The sequence below is a fragment of the Capricornis sumatraensis genome, chromosome X (assembly GCF_032405125.1).
Source record: "Capricornis sumatraensis isolate serow.1 chromosome X, serow.2, whole genome shotgun sequence".
NCBI classification, from domain to species: Eukaryota; Metazoa; Chordata; class Mammalia; order Artiodactyla; family Bovidae; genus Capricornis; species Capricornis sumatraensis.
The window spans coordinates 39368511-39373261 of NC_091092.1; the positions used below are offsets into that span (position 1 = coordinate 39368511).

General features: G+C 40.6%; 1 pseudogene; it reads left to right on the plus strand.

The window, feature by feature from the left end:
• The first annotated feature begins 581 nt into the window (after positions 1–581).
• LOC138071642 (olfactory receptor 13H1-like) lies at positions 582–1337 on the plus strand (annotated as a pseudogene).
• Positions 1338–4751: the final 3414 nt, after the last annotated feature.

Here is a 4751-nt window from a genome sequence, read left to right on the forward strand (position 1 = left end):
TATGAATGCTTTATCTTCCAAAATAGAACATAAACTTACAAACAGCATCACTTATTTGGTAGATATTCTCCTTCTCCTAATAGCACCTGATATGCTACTGAGGGGGCTTCCCTGGGTGGCTCAGTGGTAAAGAATCTGCCTGCAATGCAGGGGACACAAGAGATGTGGGTTCGATCCCTGGGTCGGGAAGATCCCATGGAGGAGGGCATGGCAACCCGCTCCAGTATTCTTGCCTGGAGAATCCCATGGACAGAGGAGCCTGGTGGGCTGCAGTCCATAGGGTCACAAAGAGTAGGACACGACTAAAGTGACTGAGCACACACGCATACATGCTACTGAGGATACAGCAAATAGTCAATGTCTCCCAAAATAAAATGATTTCAATTTCTTCTACTTCAGCAAATAGAACAAAATGGATATTCCAGTTTCTGATAATGCCAGCGAGGTGACAGAGTTCATCCTGGTGCGTTTGTTGAATCATGCCTTTTTCTGCACCATGGTAGCAGTCTAACTGATCACATTGGTGGGTAACAGTCTTATCATTGTCTTGGTTAGAAGTAGATAGACAGCTTCACACCCCTATGTATTTTTCCTTAAGCAACTTGTCCTTCCCTGATATCGGCTACTCTAGCAATTCAGTGCCTTTTATGTTGTTCAGTGTTTTAAGAAACTACCCCACCATTTCCTATACTAGCTGTTATGCTCAGATGGTCATTTCTCTTTTTCTGGGGATGACAGAGTGCCTCCTCCTTGCTGTCATGGCTTATGACAGATTTATTGCAATCTCAAATCCCCTGCATTACACTATCATTATGAATAACCAGGTCTGCCTACAGTTGTCTGTGGTGACCTGAGCTAGTGCTTTCCTTTTAGCAGTAATACCAATCACTGCAATTCTGGCCCATTTTTGTGGACATAATCTCATCAAACATTTTACCTGTGAAACACAGGCCCTTTTGAAGCTCATCTGCTCAGAAACTCCAGTTAGACTTATTCTGGGTCTGGTCATTGGTATATTCACACTCCCCCTGCCCTTCACCTTCATCCTCATCTCCTGTACTCGCACTGTGGTTGCCATGCTGAAGATCTGTTCTGCAGAGGCCAGGCTCACAGCTTTTTCCACCTGTGGATCCCATCCACCTGTGGTCAACATATTTTATGGGACAGCCATCTACATGTACCTGAAACCTCAGTCAAGGCAGTACCAGGACCAGCATAAAGTCATCTCTGCAATTTGTGGTAATGTAACCCCTATGCTAAACCTTCTCATTTATATTTTGAGGAACAAGGATGTGAAAGATGCCCTGAGAAAAATAATTAAGAGGCAAGAATCCTAAACAGGGCGTGAATAGCCCACAGAGGCTCATCTAAGCAACAGCTTGACATTGACTTATAAAATTAACGAGGCCTAAATACTAAACAATGTTTTAGTAAGGTAATTAGTTTCAAATGTGTTTTGTTTTTCCTATTTCCAACAGGCATGTGATAAAGAACTTACTCCCACTGAGAAAAACATGTTAAACATTTACAATGCTACCCATTTAAGTAATAAATTATACAGGACAATCTTGTGGGAGCATTTATAAAACAAAATAATAATTAGTACATTTGAATCCTGAGTAGCTTGATTTTGTTTTACTAAATGAGAAACTGTTCAATATTCTAGATTCTCTTTTATAGATGATAAAGAGCAAAGCTATAAAATGGACAATTCTTATCTCAATACATTTTGAATGAGGTATATTATGACCCAGGCTTAGGAGTGATGCGTGTGAGTGGGTAGAGAGAGGAAATATACTCAATTTCTATATAAGACTTCCACATGGAAAGTCCTCTGCTGAAGCAAAGAGCCTTTCAAGACTATACACACACTGAGGGCCACAACTGATGACTCTATGAAACCTACGATTGCCTGTCTTGATCCACAGATAGGGCTGCATTCTCTCTGCAAATATACCTTACTTCTGGATAATTTCATGCCACTTCCAAAGTTGTTGATCTCACATAGAGCAAATTGAGAAATACAGGAGGAACTCCTTAAAAAATGAAAAGTATCTTTTGATTATGAAAAGTATAATGTTCATTTTTTTAAAAATACATTGAGGGGAGAAGGGAAGAACAATGCATGATACTGGATGCTCGGGGCTGGTGCACTGGGATGACCCAGAGGGATGGTACGGGAAGGGAGGAGGGAGGGGGGTTCAGGATGGGGAACACATGTACACCTGTGGCAGATTCATGTTGATGTATGGCAAAACCAATACAATATTGTAAAGTAATTAACCTCCAATTAAAATAAAAAATTTATTTTTTAAAAAAATAAATAAAATATCTCCTATAATTCCAACACTCAATGAGGCCGGCATAGATGTTAGAATCCAAAAGACATGTATTCAAGTCTGCCACTCAGAGTTTTATGGGATTAGATTAGTTACTTTTCATCTCTAAGCTTCAATTTTCTCATCTATAAAATGGGGATAATAAGGGTGCCTACCTCACAAACTTGTTTTGAGAATTAAATAAGATAATGCATGTCAAGCTTCTACCACAATATCTGGCACATGGTGGACAAAGAATACACGTTAGTCAAAAATGGGGGGCGGGCAATCTGTCAATTCACTAACACAAAGCCATTTTTGAGTGTTTGCTCGCTTATGTCTATATAAATAATGACTATATTGTTTTTAAAATAATTCACGAAAATAGGATAGACTGAAAAAATTATGTTCCCACTGTGTTCTTAATTTGAATTTATCTTATTAGAAATATGTTCTCAAGTTCATTGGTCATTTGTATTTCAATAGTCAGGGTGTTTACTGTTGGTTCAAAATAACAATGAAAAAGCCCAAACATATGACTAATATTAAAAAAACCAAAATCGTTTCAACATTGATTGACTCCACCATTGTTTCCAGATACATCCTGACAGGCAGATCCCCAGTTTGAGCCACTTTATTTCACCCTGGTAAGCACCCCTGCAATTAATGCCTAACTGGCCAACAACAGAAGCTGATGGGAGACTATTGTAAATGAAAACGAAAATAATAAAACTATGGGAAGGCGGGAGGAGAAGGGGACGACAGAGGATGAGATGGTTGGATGGCATCACCAACTCAATGGACATGAGTCTGAGTAAACTCCGGGAGTTGGTGATGGACAGGGAGGCCTGGCGTGCTGCAGTCTACGAGGCTGCAAAGACTTGGACACGACTGAGCGACTGAACAGAACTGATGGGAATTCCAATAGAAAACTCTTTAGAAAGAGAACCTATGGTGTTATGCAACTGTTGTTGTAACATTACCATTTTAACCTTAAACAAATTCTTCTATAAGTTTTATTTCTGGTGTTTCTAAAACTTCTCATTTAACCTAAAGCACCCCTGAAACTAAAGGGAAGGTACTAATAACTAACAAGACACAGTGAGCAGATAAATTCACACACTAGAGGCGGGGAACAAATGTGATTCTTCAAAAGGAAGGAAAAGCGGAATAAAACTGCAAAACTGAAAACGTAATGCTTACTGGAGTTTGATCATTTCATTAGGGACTAAGAAGAGGTAGAATAGAATAAGCAGTGAGATGTGCCTTTTGCTGACAGAAAGGAATTTATTGGGGAGAGGCAGGGACTTTTTTTTGCAACAAGAGAAAATTAGCTAAAGTAATGTCTCCCCTTTTTATTACCTCAGGAAGAAATTAGACAGGGTTTTCACTAAAGAGAGAAATATGTTACATCTAGAGAGAGAAATATGTTACATCTCACTTTCATGCATTGGAGAAGGAAATGGCAACCCACTCCAGTGTTCTCGCCTGGAGAATCCCAGGGATGGGGGAGCCTGGTGGGCTCCTGTCTATGGGGTCTCAGAGTCGGACACGACTGAAGCGACTCAGCAGCAGCAGCAGAAGCAGCAGAAGTAGAGAACAAGCTGCAGGAAGACTTCTGACATGAAGTCAAGACTGGATGAATGAAAAATGTAAGAAATTATATGAACCACTAACCAGCTAGAGATATGTGCATAAGGTGTTTTATATTAAATGTTTGTTGTGAGAGTTGTTTTCTTAAAACCCTCCTTGTATTGCTAAGTAAACAAGTTAGAATTATAATACAGGCAATAATTTGGAACTACCTATGCCTTGGGAAGCTTGTTTAAATTTCTTATCTCTGCCAAACAGCACTTATGACTTGCAGCTGATAATGGGCAACTCTGCCTCCCTGTACACCATCTCCTCGTAAGGTGTGCCAAAATCACAAGGTGACATCTTAAAAGGTTGAACTGACCCTGAAAATCAGCATCACTGAGAAAAGAGCTTTGTGCTGTGTACTGGCAGCAGCAGAGTGAAGAAAATGCACTTGAGAGCCATAATAACAACTTTTCCTGTAAGTGTTTAAAAGAATTAACCCTGCCATAATTTGGCCTTAAGCCAAAGAACAGGGAGAGAACACAGCCCTGCCCATCAACATAAAATTGGATTAAAGATTTACTGAGCATTGAGCACTGCCCCACCCATCTTGAGAAGGCAATGGAACCCCACTCCAGTACTCTTGCCTGGAAAATCCTATGGATGGAGGAGCCTGGTAGGCTGCAGTCCGTGAGGTCACTAAGAGTCGGACACGACTGAGCAACTTCCCTTTCACTTTTCACTTTCATGCATTGGAGAGGGAAATGGCAACCCACTCCAGTTTTCTTGCCTGGAGAATCCCAGGGACGGAGGAGACTGGTGAGCTGCCGTCTACGGGGTCGCACAGAGTTGGAC